The sequence below is a fragment of the Malus domestica genome, chromosome 09 (assembly GCF_042453785.1).
Source record: "Malus domestica chromosome 09, GDT2T_hap1".
Lineage (NCBI taxonomy): Eukaryota > Viridiplantae > Streptophyta > Magnoliopsida > Rosales > Rosaceae > Malus > Malus domestica.
Window position 1 is genome coordinate 10,739,884 of NC_091669.1, and position 20,517 is coordinate 10,760,400.

Here is a 20,517-nt window from a genome sequence, read left to right on the forward strand (position 1 = left end):
TGACAAGCAAGAAATAACAGACAGGGAGGGAAAGGTCCGTATTTCAACTTTTGCTCCTTCATCTCCTAGGTTCAATGTGCCTAACAGCTACGCCTCTTTTTTTGACCTCCTATACTTCAGGAAATCACAAGACATGTAGAAAAGTAGCTCAGTAGAAAAGTAGCTGAGGAGAAAAGTAGCTCAGTAGCACTATATAAACAGTCTGCATTTGTGCAAGCAATGCAAGGCAAACACAAGACCTCAAATGGATCCCACAGCAGTAGCGACTAAGCCTCATGCTGTTTGCATTCCGGCTCCAGCTCAAGGCCATATCAAGGCAATGCTTAAATTTGCAAAGCTCCTCCACCATAGAGGTTTTCATATTACCTTTGTCAACACTGAGTACAACCACAAGCGCTTTCTAAAATCTATGGGCCCCAATTCCCTTGATGGCTCACCTGATTTCCAGTTTGCAGCCATCCCAGACGGCCTTCCAGATTCAGATGAAGATGCCACCCAAGATGTCCCATTGCTTTGTGATTCAATCAGAAAACAAAAATTATTGGCTCCCTTTCGTGAACTACTAATGAATCTCAACAGTGATGCCATATCAACATCCATTAATCCTCCAGTAACTTGCATAGTTTCAGATGGTTTGATGTCCCCGTTCACAATCACAGCCGCTGAAGAGATTGAAGTCCCTATAGTGCTGTTCTACACTATTGCGGCATGCAGCTTCATGGGAGTTATACAATTTCGTGTTTTGATCGAAAAAGGCCTGGCCCCACTCAAACGTAAAATATATTATATATACACAACTACAGAAGCTTTAATTAATTTATGGCTCGTTCTTAATTCCTTGTTACTAAACATGCAAATGAAATTCTCCGTTTTATTATTATTATTTTTTGGGTAGGGCAGAGCTCTTTGACAAATGGATATCCGGAAAAGGTTATAGATTTATTGAAACCGGTTTGTATGGATGGGTTGTATGTATGAGTTGTCATCGTCACTATAACTTGTCATTCACCAGTCACTTTCCATAGCTTGTCATTCACCTTACATCAACCTTTCTCCATAGCTTGTCATTCACCAATCACTTTCCATAGCTTGTCATTCATCTTACATCAACCTTTCTTAGGGCTGGTTTGGTATTGCTGTGCTTTGAAAAAAAGCTGCTGTGAGAATAAGCGGCTGTGCTGTGAGAATAAGCGGCTGTGAAATAAATCAGCAGAGTGTTTGGTAAACTTTTTTGTAAAAGTGCTTTTGGAAAAAAAAGCAGTCTAATAGTAGGTATTTTCATTAAAGAAGCTCTGTAGCTCCGTGTGCTTTGAAAAAAAACCAGTTTTCCAAAGCTGCAAATAGCAGCTTCAGCTTTTTCCTTTGATTTCAGCTTATTCTCACAGCAGCTTCCAAAATAAGCCCTTTTTTTCAGTTTACCAAACACCTAAAACCCTCACAGCTTTTTTTCATGGGTGCTTTTTTTTTAAGCACCTCACTCCCAAACTAGGTCTTAGTTGCTCGTAAAAGCTTCTTTACTTGTAATTTGGTTTTTGCTTTTCCACTTGTTAGAGCAGATTTTAGGGATTGCGTTTGTGTAGTTATCCTACAATCTATTGTAGCTTTCTTTTGGCTCTCTATAAGAGTTGCCTTCACTTTCTTGTAATCTTCATAATGAAATATACAACAAATATTGAAACCAAAGCTCAACATGGTATCAGAGCAGGAACCATAGGGTCCTGACTCTGTTCACTTTTTTTACTTCTTCATTTGCTCATCATCGATAGAGATGGCAAAAGAAAATGTGTCTAGTGCCGACAGTGCCTCATCCTCCTCCCCAAACTTAACCCAAGGGGTTGAGAACAATCCAAATCAATGACTCTGCTCGGTACTATTGAACGAGTTCAACTACCTTCCTTGGTCAAGAGCTGTGTCACTTGCTCTAGGAGGAAGATCGAAGCTAGGGTTTATCAATGGAAGCTCTGAGCCCCCAGAATCCACTTCACCAACTTACGATGCATGGCATGCTACTGATCAGTTGGTCATGTCCTGGTTACTTAACTCCATGGAGCCAAAATTGTTTGAGCTTTTCAGCTACTCAGAGTCTTCCTTTCTCCTATGGGAGTCTGTCAAAAACATGTATGGCAGCCAAAACAACTCAGTTCGCATCTTTCAACTGAAGAAGAATGTGGCTAGTTTAAAGCAAGGTGATCACTCATTTGTTCAACACCTTGGAAGTATGAAATCCAAGTGGAATGAACTCGATATGTATCGTCCACACATGACTGATTCCGCTGTGCTACTGAAGAAGGCTGATGAAGACAAGGTGTTTCAACTCTTAGCAAGCTTGGGAACGGAGTATGAAGACTTGCGTAGTCACTTGTTAATGACTCAAGAGCTGCCCTCTTTTACCAGTGTGTGTCATGCAATCCAGAGACAGGAAACTCGACGAAGAGTGATGAACGTTAAGCCCAAATCCAACTCTGAAGCTAGGGTTTTCACGACAAATCACAAAGCAACTGGTGATAGGGTGCTTGGCAAGAAAGCAGACTGGAAATGTTCTTATTGCAACATGAAGGGACATTTGAGAGAAAAATGTTGGATTCTTCTGTAAACACGAAATTTTCCTGAAACAAACGCGACAAGAACACGTGTACAAAATAATATTTTGTATTAATGATTTAGGGGTTACAATCTCTCTCAAATTTGATCTTCTGATTCGATCTTCGTAAGGTGTTGATTTGTGGATTGTGTGCTGATCCAAAGGCCATCGAGGCTTGATCTCGGATGAATGGTTTGAAGTTTCTTCAAGGGGGCCTTTTGGGCTTGATCTTGAAGGTTGATGGATGAACGGATTTTCAAGGGCTTTTGGGCTTGATCTTGAAGAACTGTTGATGAACGGATCTTCAAGGGGCCTTTGAGGCTTGATCTTGATGAACAGTTGATGGATGAACGGATCTTCAAGGGCTTTTGGGCTTAATCTTGAAGAACTGTTGATGAACGGATCTTCAAGGGGCCTTTGAGGCTTGATCTTGATGAACAGTTGATGAACGATGAACGCTTTCTTCAAGGGCCGTCGGGGTTTGATCTTGTATTGGTGGAAGTTCCTTTAAAGGGCCGTTGGGGCTTGATCTTTAAGGTTGGGTTGACGAAGAACGAAGAGAGCTTTCTTGATCCTTCGGGATATACTTGGGAGCTTTGGAGTTTCAAAGCTTCAAGGTTTTGGTGTGAGGTGAATTGGTTAGAATTGGTTCGTTTTCTTTTGAATGCCTTGGCTTCCTATTTATAGAATTCCAAAACTTGATTTTTGGGTTTAAATAATCAGATGAAATAAATCATTTCTGCCAAGCGTTGACACGTGTCATGTTTGATGACTTTTCTGATGATTCTCGATTTTTTGTTGAGTCACGTGCTATGTGTAAAATTTATGTGACACGTGAACGTTGAAATTCTAATTATTGATCAACATTTATTTCACCAAAATTTCAATGTCTACAAATGCCCCCATTTCAAGGCGCGCCGTATACATGTGCTTGTCACATGTAGGAGATGCGTTTTGAAGTCCCTTAATGTAGATGTCGATCCAAGGGCCATTGAGGCTTGATCTTGAATTGGGCTGGAGATTTCTTCAAGGGCCGTTGAGGCTTGATCTTGAATTGAGCTTGAGATTTCTTCAAGGGCCGTTGTTGCTTGATCATGAATTGGGCTGAAAATTTCTTCAAGGGCCGTCGAGGCTTGATCTTGAAGGTTGAAATTGGACCACAAGGAGCTTCATGTGGTAGATGATCTTTGGCTTTGGTAGTGGATGAATTGGCACGTATTTGTTTTTTGCGCTTTGTTGACTTTCCACAGCTTTGATCTTGAACTGGGATGGTCTTGAATTGGGCTGGAGATTTCTTCAATGGTCGTTGAGGCTTAATCTTGAATTGGGCTTGAGATTTCTTCAAGAGCCGTTGATGCTTGATCTTGAATTGGGCTGAAAATTTCTTCAAGGGCCGTCGAGGCTTGATCTTGAAGGTTGAAATTGGACCACAAGGAGCTTCATGTGGTAGATGATCTTTGACTTTGGTAATGGATGAATTGGCACGTATTTGTTTTTTGCGCTTTGTTGACTTTCCACAGCTTTGATCTTGAACTGGGTTGGAGGATTTTCTGGATTCCTCAAATTGTTGACTTTCCTCAGCTTATTCTTGAACTGGATTTGATTCAAGGGTGGTGGACGCTTGATCTTGAATCAGACTTGTGATTTCCTCAAGGGCCGTCGAGGCTTGATCTTGAATTTGGCTGGAAGCTTCTTCAAGGGCCGTTGAGGCTTGATTCTTGAAGGTTGACTCAAACACATGGCAAGCAGACACGAGGTGAAGGTGACGGCTTGTTGCTTTGTTCAATCTTTCTAATTCACACCTGAGCAGTTTGGTCAACGGTATGATCTTCAAGATTGATGGGCTTTTTTTCCAGTTGGTGACTTGATCTTTAAGGATTTGATTCAAGGGTGGTGAATTGGCACGTGCAGCCCACAACGCCTAGCGAGTCGACCCAAGAATTTGAGGGTTAAAACGAGTCCTCCACCCAGAGTGATTGCAACCCTGATGATATGAGATATTTTTTATTTTGAAGAAGTAGCGGATGAATCGGAACGTGCTTTGTTGTGTTTATCTCCACATGCTTCAATGTATCATTTTCCCTTGCCTTATCTATTATTCTGGCAGAATGTGGCATCTTCTCGAGTTCCTCAGCTCAGACTCCTTCTGCTGAGTTGTCTCCACATACTGCAAGGTATCATTTTCACTTGCCTTATCTGTTCTCCAGGCAGATGTGGCAGCTTCTTTAGAAGTACAGCAGCAGTGGAAGACGAGTACTCGAGCAATACCATGTAAGCAACCAAGCAAAGGTTCCAGGTAGTCGATTCCTTACCCGAGTTTGAGTGGAGGTTCTGACATACTGCTTTCTTTATCCTTGTCTTTGTAGGTAAGAACAAGGACAAAGGAAAGGACAGGGAGAAAATATGATATGAGATACTCTTGCTTTCTACCCTGGTGATATGAGATACTTTAGCTTTGGTGTCATTTGTTTGCAGAGGTACCCCAAGGAATAAGGAACATTGAGTAACTCGAGAGACTTCGTTGGGAAGGCATTCTCAGAGATGAAGAAAGGTTATGTATGTCTACCTTGCTATAGAGGGTGAATGTCGACATTTATATGAATTAATAACCAGTACTATTCTTTCATTATTGTCGGCAACCGTTGGATGATTAAATAGTAAACTTCACGTGCTTTCTACTTCACTAGAAATCTTCGACAAATTGCCTGTGATTTACGCAAAGCTGAGTGTGCATGTGACAGATGCTGACACATCTGAAAAAGCAGATGCCTCTTCGATATCTGAAATCGACGCTTCGACAAACTGCATGTGATTTCTGCAAAGCCGAGTGTGCATGTGACAGATGCTGACACGTCTGGAAAAGCAGATGCCTTTCTGATTTCTGAGCTTGCCTCTTCGAGTTCTGAGCTCCGTCGAGTGCAGAGGTTGCATGTGACAAGTGTGGACAAATTTGGAAAAGAAGATTGGCCCGTGGTTTCTGAGCAAGCCCAGCTTTTGATAAAGCTAGCACCTCTTCGATTTCTGAGTTCACCTTTTCAATCTCTGAAATCCCGTCGAGTGCTGATTTTTATAGAGGTATGCAGGACGTTTCAAAACACACTTGAATTTCTGCCTGTAGAAACTCCCTTCTTGCACTTCTACGATCTTGACTTGTCCGACCTCTTCTTTCTTTCAACACCTTTGAAAATGTCTGGCCCATCCGACCGTCGTTTTGACTTGAAACTTGGTGAAGAGGTAGTCCCACCTTCTCCAGACAACATATGGCACCCATCCTTCATATCCCCTACTGGTCCTCTTACCGTTGGGGATTCAGTGATGAAGAATGATATGACCGCTGCGGTGGTAGCTTGGAACCTTGTCACTCCCAAAGATAACAGACTGTTTTCCAAACGGTTTGATGAGTTGGCTGTTAAAGATTCTCTGGCTCTCAGTGTGCAGTGTGCAGGTTCTGTGTCTAATATGGCCCAACACCTATTTGCTCGAACCCGTCAAGTTGAATCATTGGCGGCCGAAGTGATGAGTCTCAAACAAGAGATTAGAGGCTCAAATATGAGAATAAACAGTTGCACAAGCTCGCACATAACTATGCTACAAACATGAAGATGAAGATTGGCCAGATGCAGGAATCTGATGGTCAGATTTTACTTGATCATCAGAGGTTTTTGGGTTTGTTCCAAAAACAGTTGCCTTCATCTTCTGAGGCTTTAAACAGTCAACCTCCGGTGCCTCTTCTTCCTGGAGCTCTGCCGAGTGGTGAGGCTTCACACGAGTAACTTTCGTGAATGCTCCCTCCTGTTTGCTTTTTTGTTTTTTTACCGATGTAAAAATGTACATTTCTGTAAATTTTCAGAGAAATCAATAAATGAGGCTTTTTTTCATTCAATATATATATATATATATATATTTCACATGGTGCTGATCCACCATTCATTTATATATATATATATATATATATTTTTTTTTCTTTTCTTGCACATGGTGCCAGATGCACCATCATTCATTTTTTTTTTCTCTTTGCTTTTGGTGATGCTGATCCACCACTTTGCTCCACTATCCCATTTTTTAATATATTTTTTTTTGTATAAATTTTGATGATGGGCTGGGGAATTTGTAGGGAAGGATGAAGACGGATGGAGAGCTGAAGTCAAGCTTTGTGGTAGTGCAAAGCGTCGAGCTTCGCGACCGGCTAGTCTTTTGACAGCGGTCTCTGAAGTTCTTCGCTTACTTTGATCATGGCGGCTAGAGTGACAAGCTTGAGGTAGTGCAAAGCGTCGAGCTTCGCTATCGGCTAGTCGTTTGATGGTGGTCACTGAAGTTCTTCACCGACTTTGATCATGGTAGTGACTTTGCTGTGAGTCTTGGTGCTTTGAGCTTGTTAGTGCGTCACTTTTTACTGTGCGGCATTGTGCAAAAGATTGCAGCGGGATTTTGTTGTGTAGTGGTTTTTTTTTTTTTGCTGTGCTCTGCCGCCGTGCTTTTACCTGCTGCTGCATTGCATCTTCCTTATCCTCCCGATTCCTCGACGTCGACCTTGCCGTGTCTTCTCTCTCACTGATGTCGTGGTGATCGGCTTTGAATGCAAAGATAATCACAATACAATGGAGAGGATGATCCGAGATGTTGTTATGCCATACAGAGGAGAAGACGAGATGGCGCTGTGCCATGCAGAGGAGAAGATGAAGCTGCTGCAGTCCCGCAACTCCCTCGCTTTATTCACTCTTTGCCAGCGGGTTCACGCACACAACGTATGTGTCGCAGTCGCCGCCGCATGGTGATCAAGCTGAGATTTACCAACAGAAGTGGATGGGCATAGAGAGCTTCCATGGAGAGCAGGAGGAGGTAACGGAGGAGATGGTGACTTGGGCTGAGGAGCTGCAGGTGTAGTAGCTGGAGGATAACGGGATCCGTGCCGTGGACAATGGGGGGACTTGAAGTAGATGTTGAAGATGTTGAGCATGTAAACGGCGAGGAGAACACGCCAAGCATTACCAGCCATTTCTCCTTCTTCTTCAACCATGTTCATCGTCTTCTCTGCATGCTTGCTTTGGTGTTGCAGTAGCCTTTATCACTTCTCTGCCAGTCAAAGGATCCAACACGAATTGCTCGTACTCCATCGATATTGAGGCAACGCGTGCACAATCAGTCGCAACTCGGACCATGTCAATGTCAGATTTGGGGACTTTGAGAGTGATTTGATCATAGTGAAGCATCTGACCAACCCTAAGCCATTGTAGGCTGAGCAGGGAAAGAAGAGATTTTCCAAGTTTTCTTTGTGGGTCTAGGCGAATAATCCAGGAGGGAGAGAGCATGGATGGATGAGGTTACCGCTGCGGTCATAAAGTCCGGGAGAACAGGCGTGAAGCTGAAGGACTTGCATGTTTGGACGCAGGCACGCTCGAAGGTGTGGGAGGGGACAATGAGTCTTGGTTGCTCTCAAATGAGGAGGAGGCAGAATGCGCCGAAGGTGGAAGTCCTGCAGATTTTTTATCAGATGAAAATAGTGGGATGATGAAGACAGTGCGGGAGAGATCAGAAACATCGAGAGAGTTGAAGAGGGAAAGAGAGTGACATGGCTAGGGAGTTGTGCGGCGAAGGGACTGGGCCTGGACGTTGGACTTGACGCAGGCTTGGGCTTGGTGTTGCTTTGGAGTCCATGGCACTTTTTGCCTTCTTTTGTTGTTGCTCGAACTCGATTGCGGCCCGCGAGATGTAGATATATATATGTACACAAACTGTAATTTATTTATTTATATTATTATTTTTTTATTTTTTTACAAAGCAAATTTTGTTGTCTTTGTAATAAAATTGAAAACCTTTAATAAAATCCTTATTTTTTTTTTGATGTGACTGAACTCGAAGTTGAATGTTCGAGCTACCTACGTACCCTTCCAAAGAAGAGATCAAGTCAAAACGTAGTTCAAATACATTTTTTATTTTTTTGGTGTGCTCTTGCGGGCAAGGAGCGTTTTGGTGCCGTTGCAGTTTCAACTCGTGCAGGCAAGGAGCTTTTGGTTGTCACCTTTTAAGCTCATGCAAACAAGGAGCATTGGTGTCGCCTTTTGTGTTCGTGCGGACCAAGAGCGTTGGTGTTGCCTTTTATGCTCGTGCAGATTAGGAGCGTTGTGCCATGCAATTTAGGCTCTTGTAGACAATGAGCTTTGTGTCTTGCAGTTTAGGTTTTGTAGACAAGGAGCTTTGTTGCCATGTGCAGTTTAGGCTCATGCAGGCGAAAAACTTTGTTGCCATGTGCAGTTTAGGCTCATGCATGCAAGGAGCTTTGGTTCGTGCAGTTTAGGCTCGTGCGAATAAGGAGCATTTGGTGGATTTGTCAAGCAATTTTGAAGAGGCGTTCCTCGCAATCTTCATAACAAGGAGTCTTGACCGAATGATTGAAGAAGTCTTTAGGGAAGAAATCGCGCATTATGATGGGGACGGACGATCTTTGTGTCGAAGTTTCATCATCCTCAACACTTTCATGTAGCTTTGAAGGTTGACAAGAGCTGTTTTGCCCCCTTTCAGATTGGCGAACTTCTGGATGCAACGTAGGTTTCATGTGCAATTTCTTTGGAGCGACATGAGTCCATCCTTCAACTTTGCTTGACTTGGAGCATGCCCCCAGCGGTTGAGGTGAAAACTTTGAGTCGGAAGAGCCAGAAGTGATGGTGGTATAATTTGACTTCACCACATCGTCAAGATCTAGCTCAATGATTCCTTTTTGAGCCAGCTTCATGATGAGATCTTTTAGTACGAAGCACTTTTCCGTTGGATGACTTATGAAACGGTGGAATTTACAGTACCTTAGACTGTCAGTACGATTCATCTCTTCCGGCCGTCTGCACTCAGGTAAGTTGATCACCTTTTTGTCAAGCAAGTCTTTTAACATGGCAACCACATCAGAGTCGGGAAATGGATAAGTCTTCTCCTCAAGCTCTTTCAAAGTACGTCTACGCATTTCTTGATCACGAAAAGCTTCGGATTGAATCGCCTTGCCTCGTGTAGAGATTTTGACAGGAGCTGTGTTGACCGTCATTGCTTTCTTAGTGGATTTCCACGCAGCCTTCTCCACCTTTGTCCCAAGAACTTTGTCGTTCTTGTAGTCGACGATCGGTTCTTTCTTTCCATGATGGGCGATACTCAACTCTATGTCATGGGCGCGGGTGGCTAATTCCTCAAAGGTCCGTGGTTTGATGCCTTGAAGGATGTAGTGTAATCCCCACTGCATGCCTTGAACACACATCTCGATCGAGGAGGTCTTCGAAAGTCTGTCTTTGCAGTCAAGACTTAGAGTGCGCCATCGGTTGATGTAGTCCACGAATGGCTCATCTTTCCATTGCTTCGTACTTGTCAACTCCAACATGCTTACAGTGCAGCGGGTGCTGTAGAAGCGGTTAAGGAATTCTCTTTCCAATTGCTCCTAGTTGTTGATGGACTCAGGCTCTAGGTCCGTGTACCACTCAAAGACGTTTCCTTTCAGTGAGCGCACAAACTGCTTGGCGAGGTAGTCTCCCTCTGTCCCCGCGTTGTTGCAAGTTTCGACAAAATGTGCAACGTGCTGCTTTAGGTTTCCTTTTCCATCAAACTGCATGAACTTTGGTGGTTGATATCCCCTCGGCATCTTCAGGGCATCAATCTTTTTTGAATAAGGCTTCAAGTACAACCCGGAGGTATTTGAGCTCCTTTCGTACTGTGCCTTGAAGGTGCTGGCGATCATCTCTTGCAACTGCTTGATGGAGAGAGATCCCATGAGCGCCGCTGCTTGGTCTGGCTCCGGCTTCACATTGATTTTCTCCACCGGAGGCTCATCTTCTTCGCCAACTCCTCTCTTTAGTGGATCATCCTCTGGGTTGGGGTTCTCGTCGTCCTGTTGCTACAGTCGGCTAATGAGTGCAGCGATTTGCAAGTTTTCTTCTTCCACAATCCGTGTTAGCCTTGCGATCGCTTCATTCATTTGAGCCAGTTGTCCTTCAATAGAGGTAACGCCGATGGTCATGACTTGTGCAACAAATAGACGTGACTTTCCTTTAGACATCCAGGATGCTGACGAAGAACGTCGTTGGCTGCTTTGAGATGTCATCTTGTGTGCCTCAGCAGCATGCTTCGGTGCCCCCAGCGAGGTCAGGTTGATGACAGACTCGCACCTTTGATGCTCCCCTTGCTCCTTTAGCAGCACCAACTTTGAAGTGGCATGTTGAGAAACGATTGTGGCGCCAATGGATTGTCCGTTCGTGGCAGAAGTGTTCAGAATCCTTCCCTCAGTGGTTGTGAGAACGGCTTGTCCCTTGCTTGATGCCATTGACTTTGAGGTGTGTTTGGATTCCTTGAACGGAGAAATAGATGAGAGGTAGAGATTGTCCCACTGGGCGTGCCAAATTTGTAAACACGAAATTTTCCTGAAACAAACGAGACAAGAACACGTGTACAAAATAATATTTTGTATTAATGATTTAGGGGTTACAATCTCTCTTAAATTTGATCCTCTGATTCGATCTCCGTAAGGTGTTGATATGTGGATTGTGATACTGATCCAAGGGCCGTCGAGGCTTGATCTCGGATGAATGGTTTGAAGTTTCTTCAAGGGGGCCTTTTGGGCTTGATCTTGAAGGTTAATGGATGAACGGATCTTCAATGGCTTTTGGGCTTGATCTTGAAGAACTGTTGATGAACGGATCTTCAAGGGGCCTTTGAGGCTTGATCTTGATGAACAGTTGATGGATGGATCTTCAAGGGTTTTGGGCTTGATCTTGAAGAACTGTTGATGAACGGATTTTCAAGGGGCCTTTGAGGCTTGATCTTGATGAACAGTTGATGAACGATGAACGCTTTCTTCAAGGGTCGTCGGGGCTTGATCTTGAATTGGTGAAAGTTCCTTCAAAGGGCCGTTGGGGCTTGATCTTGAAGGTTGGGTTGAAGAAGAACAAATAGAGCTTTCTTGATCCTTCGGGATTTACTTGGGAGCTTTAGAGTTTCAAAGCTTCAAGGTTTTGGTGTGAGGTGAATTGGTTATGAATTGGTTCGTTTTCTTTTGAATGCCTTGGTTCCTATTTATAGAATTCCAAAACTTAATTTTTGGGTTTAAATAATCAGATGAAATAAATCATTTCTGCCAAGCATTGACACGTGTCATGTTTGATGACTTTTCTGATGATTCTCGATTTTTTGTTGAGTCACATGCTATGTGTAAAATTTATGTGACACGTAAACGTTGAAATTCTAATTATTGATCAACATTTATTTCATCGAAATTTCGATGTCTACATCTTCATCCGGAGTTAAAGCCTAAGTTTGATAGGGAAGGTAGGATGATCAAAGATGGGAGGGGTGGAGTCACTCCAAAAGCATTTCATTCAGCTTGTTCCTCAACTGATGGGATGGCTAATTTCTCAACAAATCCAGTGTCATTGATCAACGAGTTTGCTGTTTTTCTTCAAAAGAAGCAAGGAAGCACTGAACCTGATGAAATGACACCTGAAACCCTACTGCAATGCTAGGGAAATTTGCTGGATTCTTGGCTGACTCGGAGAACACATCGAAAGGCAATATTCCAGGTATTATCAGTGCCATTTCCACTACTCTTAATGAAAATGTTACACATGATTTTTGGATTATTGACTTTGGTGCCACTGATCATATAACTAATAAACCCTCTAGTCTCCACGATTTTCAAAGAACTATTGATCCAATTCATGTAGGGAAATGGGAAAGGGGAACCTATTCTAGGGAAAGGAAAGATTAGATTGCTAAGCGAGCATACTAATTCCACTACTCTCTATGTACCTTCTTTTCCTTTTTAGCTCTTGTCAATAGGAAAAATCACAAAAACCTTAGACTGTCTTGCCATATTTTCCCCTTACAATGTTGTGTTTCAGGACCGAGTTACTCAGAAGAAGATTGGTGAAGGGTTATTCTTGAATGGACTCTACTATCTCTCAAAGGAGTCCAATTTTGTCAAAAAGCTTAGTGTCAACTTAAGTCAAGTTCTGGAACACCAACACTGGCATCAACACCTTGCCCATCCCTCAGAACATGTGATGACCAAGTTGTTTCCCTTTTTTTGTAAAAACACACTGGAGTGTGAAACTAGTCAAATGTCAAAAGCCACTAGACTTCCTTTTGTTTCCTCTAATTCTAGAACTAGTAAACTTTTTGAGCTTGTTCACTCTGATATTTGGGGTCTTTCTCGTGTAGAATCCTTTAATGGGTATAGATATTATGTTACATTTATTGATGACTATTCTAGAGTAACCTGGTTGTATCTTTTAAAACTTAAAAGTGATTTGTTTGATGCTTTTAAGGACTTTCACAACCTAATCACCAATCAATTTTCATCTAAGTTATATGTTAAGATCAGATAATGGTACTGAGTACACTTCCAATAACATGAGTAATTACTTGAGCAATCATGGCATTTTGCATCAAACTAGCTGTGTTGGTACACCATAAGAAAATAGTGTGGCAGAGAGAAAGAATCCAGACTTATTGGAGAAGACTCGATCACTTATGATCCAAATGAATGTTCCTATGAAATTTTGGTCTCAAGCCCTACTCACTGCCACGTACATCATTAATCGACTGCCAACTCGGGTGTTGAATACTAAATCTCTTTTTGAAGTCATGAAGGGCAGACCTATAAACTTGTCTGACCTCAGGACCTTTGGTTGTACTTTTTATGTGCACATTCAAGCTCTCCATCGTGACAAACTCGACCCTCGAGCTGCCAAATGTGTGTTTATGGGATACGCCAGTTCTCAAAAGGGTTACAAAGTGTACAACCCTAACACGGGGAAACTGACAGTCTCTAGAGATGTGCGATTTGATGAATATTCACCTTATTTCCACAAAGGGTTGAAGGCTAATGCTAATATGGAATATCTTATGGACCTATTTCCACTACCTATTCCAGCAGAAATTCATGAAGTCACTCATGCTCATATCAAATTCTCAACTCACCGAGAGTGTAATTGATGCAATGCAAGCTCATCTGGACCATCAGAAGCTCAACCAAATCAGCAAGCTATAAGTGCACCAAGAAGAAATCCTACACGAGATAGACATACATCAGTGAGGTTACAAGAGTATGTTACTTACACTACAAGGCATCATATCTCTACAGCCATTTCTTATCACAGATTCTCATATTCTCATACTTCTTTCCTTAACAAATTGTCCCACACTTTCGAACCAAGGAATTTTCATGAAGCCACATGCATGCCTGAGTGGCAAGATACTATGACTAAAGAGCTTCAAGCTCTGAATGATAACCAGACATGGAGTGTGGTGGATCTTCCAAATGGCAAGAAGGTCGTGGGAAGTAGGTGGATATATAAGACCAAATTCAACTCCAATGGAAACATTGAAAGACACAATGCACAGTTAGTAGCTTAAGGCTTTACTCAAACCTATGGCATTGACTATAAGGAGACATTTTCTCATGTTGCCACAATGAACACAATGAGGGTATTGTTGTCTGTGGCAGTCAATAATGCATGGCCCTTATTCCAAATGGATATGAATAATGTATTTCTTCATGGGGATCTTGAAGAAGAAGTGTACATGAAGTTGCCTCTTAATCATGCAAGAGAAAATGAACCCAACAAGGTCTGCAGACTTCACAAAGCTATATATGGTCTAAAACAGTCCCCTCGAGCTTGGTATTCGAAGCTTAGTTCAGTCCTTGAAGCTGCAGGGTTCAAAAAGAGTCATGCTGACTCTTCTTTGTTTGTTCAAAGTAGTATTGCTAGCAAATTAATTGTGCTTATATATGTTGACAACCTAATTATTACAGGTGACAATATAAGTGAAATCAAGACGCTTTTACTTCACCAAAAATTTTCCATTAAAGACTTGGAGCCCTTGAAATACTTTCTTGGAATTGAGGTGGCTACCTCTTCAAAGGGATTGTTCTTAAATAAAAGAAAGTATGTTCTCGATCTTCTAGATGAAGCTAACATGATGAAATGTAAACCAGCTCGGACACCCCTAGCTAGCAAACTTCAGTGGCATGAAAAAGGTGAACCTCTCTTGAACCCTAGTGTTTATCAGCGAATGGTTAGGAAACTTATTTATCTCACCATTACTAGGCCTGATATCTCATATTCAGTTAGCCTAGCCAGTCAGTTCATGCACTCTCATACTCTAGTTCACTTGGAAATCGTCAAGAGAATACTTTGATATCTCAAGGGCTCAGTAGGAAGGGGGATAATTATGAAGAATAATGGATCAAATCACATCTTGGCCTACACAGATGCTGACTGGGCTGGAAATGCCCTTGAACGAAAATCTACAACAGGTTTTTGCACATTTGTTGGAGGGAACCTTGTCACTTGGACGAGCAAGAAACAAACTGTTGTTGCTCGATCTAGTGCCGAAGTTGAGTATAGGGTTATGGCAGCAACAGCCTGTGAACTCATATGGTTGAAAGGTCTTCTTTCCAAGCTCGAATTCACAAGCATGACACTTATGTCCTTGTATTGCGATAACTAAGCTGCCATGCACATTGCCTCTAATCCAGTATTCCAAGAAAGGACCACACATATTGAAGTTGACTACCATTATATTTGTGCTCAAGTTCAATCCAAAGTGATAGACACTGTGTTCACACGCAGCCATGATCAACTTGCTGATTTATTCACAAAAGCACTTGACTCTACTAAGTTTCAGCGTTTGTTATGCAAGCTTGGATCAATCAATCCCCTTGATCCAGCTTGAGAGGGTGTATTGAAACCGGTTTGTATGGATGGGTTGTATGTATGAGTTGTCATCTCACTATAGCTTGTCATTCACCAGTCACTTTCCATAGCTTGTTATTCACCTTACATCAACCTTTCTCCATAACTTGTTATTCACCAATCACTTTCCATAGCTTGTCATTCATCTTACATCAACCTTTCTTAGTTGCTCGTAAAAGCTTGTTTACTTGTAATTTGGTTTTTGCTTTTCCACTTGTTAGGACAGATTTTATGGATTGTGTTTGTGTAGTTATCCTACAATCTATTGTAGCTTTCTTTTGGCTCTCTATAAGAGTTGCCTTCACTCTCTTGTAATCTTCATAATGAAATATACAACAAACATTAAAACCAAAACTCAACAAGATTGGATTCCAGGAATGAAAGATATCCGTTTAAAGGAGCTCCCAACCTTTATTCGGACTTCAGATCCTGATGATATCATGTTTAACTTCATGATGGAGGTAACTGATAGAGTTCATGAAGCTTTTGCAATTGTTCTTCATACTTTTGATGCCTTAGAGCCAGATGTATTGGAAGCTCTCTCATCTATGCTTCCACTTGTTTATCCAATTGGCCATCTTGAATTACATCTGAATCAAATACCAGATCACCCATTGAATATTGGATACAATCTGTGGAAAGAAGAAACAAAATGCCTCGACTAGCTAAACACTGAGGCACCAAATTCAGTTATGTATGTGAATTTTGGCAGTATAACAGTTATGACATCTGAACATCTTGTCGAGTTTGGCTAGGGACTTGCAAACAACAATGTTCCCTTCTTTTGGGTAATTAGACATGATTTAGTTACTGGCCAATCAACACTTTTGCCGCTGAGGTTTGTGGATGAAACAAAAGAAAGAAGTCTCATTGTGAGTTGGTGCCCATAAGAGCAAGTCCTTAACCACCTATCAGTGGCAGTATTTTTAACACACAGATGTTGGAATTCAACCGTTGAGAACCTCATTGCTGGAGTGTCTATGCTCTGTTGGCCATTCTTCGACGACCAGCAGATGGACTGCTTGATAGATCCATCGATCAACCTTAACCCAAAGAGGCCATGAGAGGATTCAAAGAGAGAGAATGACAAAAGAACTTGGATATTATTTCATACTGTTTTATGTTTCTTACAAACCCAGCTATATAGCAACTTTCCCAACTACTTTTACCTAATTACAGCTGTACTAATAACTTTATTATAAGTATTACAGCTTCATCACTCAGATGATGACATCTGGCACAATCACAATTGCTTTATAAGCATTACTAGCTAGTAGAAATCCCATCAGAATCCTAACATTACTCCCTCCTTTGAAATCAGCCTTGTCCTCAAGGCTTAAAGTTAGGAAACTTCGACTGTAGAGTATCTAAGCTTTCCCAAGATGCATCTGCAGCATGGTGATTTTTCCAATGCACCAACACTTCTGTGATTGAAGTTGTTCCTGTGTTAACCACTATGCGGTCTAAAATAGCTTCCGGTACAGGTTCATCGGCCATTAAGCCAGCATCTTGAACTGTTGGTAAAGGAATAGTAATAGTGATTGCAATTCCTAGCTTCTTGTTTAGACATGAAACATGAAAAACTGGGTGGATCTTGGAATGACTTGGGAGTTTCAACCGATACACCACAGGCTCAACTCGATTAAGAATCTCAAAGGGACCATAGAATCTAGGATGCAGCTTATGAAAGGGATGCAAGGCTAGTGACTTCTAATGGTAAGGAACCAATCTGAGATAGACAAAGTCACCAATTGAAAAATGATCTCTCAGTTCGATGTTTGTTTGCTTGAGTTGTCATTCGTTCCTGAGCAGCTGCTAAGTTGGTCTTTAATAGAGATAAATTCAAGTCCTGTCTTTCAAGCACTGATCCACCATATAAATTTTTGTTGTACCAAGTTCATAGAGTGGAACATGTGGTGGTGGCTATCCATACACTATTTTATAAGGTGTCATTTTAGCTGCAGAATGGTATGAGGTGTTATATCTCAATTCTGCCCAAGGGAGCCATGTTAACCATTGCTTAGGTTGCAAGCTACAGAAACACCTCAAATATGTTTCCAGACATTTATTTAGAACTTCAGTTTGTCCATCAGTTTGAGGATGGAAGCTTAAACTGAGACTGAGCTTGGATCCTTGAAGTTTAAAAAATTCCTTCCAAAATGAGCTAATGAATATTGGGTCTCTATCAAATACAATGGAAGTAGGCATTCCATGCAATTTAAACACCTGATCAATAAAGACTTATGCCACTGCATGTGCAGTATATGGATGGGATAAGGGTAAAAAAAGTGCAACTTTTGAGAATCTGTCAACAATGACAAATATAATTGATTTACCCTTGCAAAAAGGGAGTCCAGTGATAAAGTCCATAGCTATATCAAACCAAATTCTTTGAGGGATTGGTAGTGGATTAAAAAGTCCAGCAGGTGCTAGTGTCTCATACTTATTCTTCTAAAAAGCATCACATCTATCAATCAATTCTTTAATATTGTTTTTCATACCCTCCCAATAGAAGGATCTGGATATCCTTTTATAGGTCTTGAGGAACCCTTCATGGCCTGTAGATGGAGCACAATAGTGTTCTTCAAATATTCTTGTCCTTCATGGACTTGTAGGACTAACAACAATCCTATTCTTATACTTCAAAAATCCATTATCAAGTTGGTACTTAAGCAAATTTAATGGAGTCAAATATGAGGTTTTGTGTAAAACAGCTTGAGACTTCTGTAAAATCTAGTCATCTTTTTTGACATGCCTCCGTAAATCATCGAGCCAAGACATATAAGGATATGATAAGGCGAGTAAATCATTGTCAAAGTTTGTGCAGTTTAGTGTGACTAAAGCAATATTGCTTTGATCAGTACCCACAACCATGCTTGAAGCCATAGCAATTTCATATTTCATTACTTGGACCAATAGTTGAATTATCCTGAGAATTGAACATTCTAGATAATGCATCAGCTACTTTATTGTCACTACCCTTTCTATACTGGATTTCATAATCAAATCCTAGTAACTTGGAAACCCACTTTTGTTGGAAAGGAGAATTAGCTCGGTTTTGGAGAAAATATTTGAGGTTGTGATGGTCTATATTTATAATGAAATGGTTTCCCAGTAAATAGGACTACCACTTTTTAATTGCATGAACCATAGCTAACATTTCTCTTTCATATGCAGATAGTGCTTGATTCTTTGGTCCTAAAAGTTGACTGGTAAATGCAATAGGCCCGCCTCCTTTTTACCAAACTATCCCTATCCCAGTGCCTGAAGCATCACTTTCAATAACAAATGGTGTTGAAAAATCCGGTAGTGCTAAGACCTGAAGAGACAACATTGCGTTTTTCAGTTCTTGAAATGCATCAGTGGCTGCAAAACTCCATTTAAACCCATCATTTTTAGTGAGTTGAGTTAGAGGTCCACTGATTCTTCCAAATTGAGGAATAAACTTCCTATAATAACCAGTTGAGCCTAGAAAACCCCGTAAAGCTTTCACATATGTAGGTGTTTGGACCCAAAATTACATTATCGGCCCATGCAATCAAGGTCGTTGAGTAAGCATAGCTTTCAACCGTCGGATCGAAAAGTGAATATCGTTTTGTTATTATTGAAGGATAATATTATGATTTTTATCATAATTATCTTTTAATGATAATTAAGATGAGATATGTATCTCCAAGCTGGAAACACGGTAGCACAATTCAAGTTGATTTTGGATGTTTGGCGTGTGAATGTGTGGGTGGGATTAGTTTTGTTGACTAACAGATTCAAGTGGTATGTTGCAAATTGATTATTATCCATTTAAAGTATGGTGATAATTAGTAAACAAATGAATTTGGAGTTCACTTAGACGGCAGAAGGTTATTATGCATGCATGCATAAAATTATAAAGTGATGGTGGATTAAAAAGCACCCCCGAATATCCTTGGCCAGATGCCAAGAATCTAGTCGGACAAATTGCATCAGATTGGAACTCGTGGGCTTTGAAAGGATGGGATCCAATTTGAACTCTTTGATAATGCATGATTGCACCTGGTCAAATTTCGTGGAAAGATGAGTGGCTCGTTGTGATGCTTCGGTTTGAAATGCATGGCTAAAAGATAAACTTGCATGCTAATTATTTGCATGCCTTGGTTCCAGCATGCGGAGATCATCAAATACTTGGATAATGATGGACAAAATAAAGAGAAAATGAGATAATGATAGAGATTTTAAATTGGTTGGATAATTCCATGATAACTCCATGCATTTGGTTGAGTTTGATCCACGCCAAAAATCTCGTGCAATATTCAAGGATCAAGTCAGCACATCCCTATAAATACAGAGGCAGTGGCAACGAGAAGACCCTTTCCATCTCAACACACAAATTGCCATGCGCAAACCTCTCAAACACCTTGAGATTTTCTTTTTTCGCCGACACACCTTCAGTTTGGATAAACAGCACTGTGAAGGCAACCGGCGAACACCTTTAGTTTGGATAAACAGCACTGTTGCTGTAGAATCAGATGATTGCGAAGAACCTTCAGTTTGGATAAACAGCACTGCGACGAAGCCGACTAGATATCCATTCAAGTCTCGGTCGATAAGGATTTTCAAATCCTTATTGGCAGAGGTCATCTCATTAGCTTTCTCGGCGAAGTGAGGTGTTACCAGGTTACTATATTCGACACCATGAGAGCCAAAATTGATATTGAACTTTGCAGAACTAGCAGCCTTGTCTTCAGGCTTTAAAACCCGAAGGCCGAGACGTGTTCATTCCTCGACCGCAGTCACGAGATTCAGAAGTCAACAGCGCGCCCAACTCAACATCAACAAATTTACTCCCTGGTCGAGCTCGACCTTCGAGTTGGCATGCCCCGCACACAACTGAAGGACATAGTTAGCTCATTAGTTACTCGACATGCGCGCCACGTAGGCTTGGTAGTTTTTAGGGTCAACAGTAGGTAAATGCCAATCTACAATGGCTTGCAATTTGGAAGGGTCAACAACTACAGCATTATGAGAGACAATATAGCCTAGATATTCAATTTGTTGTTTCCCAAAAGCACATTTAGACAGTTTCACAAACAAGTGGTGAAGTTGGAGTATACTGAGGGCAATGCTTACATGCTATAGGTGCAATTCCCAAGAAGCATTATTTATCAGAATATCATCAAAGAAAACTAAGATGAATTTCCTTAAGTAAGGCCTAAATATCTCATTCATTAAGCTTTG

The 20,517-nt window shown here is 41.4% G+C and overlaps 1 pseudogene; it reads left to right on the forward strand.

Moving 5' to 3' along the window:
• Nucleotides 1-238: 238 nt before the first annotated feature.
• LOC103441453 (7-deoxyloganetin glucosyltransferase-like) lies at nucleotides 239-16,370 on the forward strand (annotated as a pseudogene).
• The last annotated feature ends 4,147 nt before the right edge of the window (nucleotides 16,371-20,517 follow it).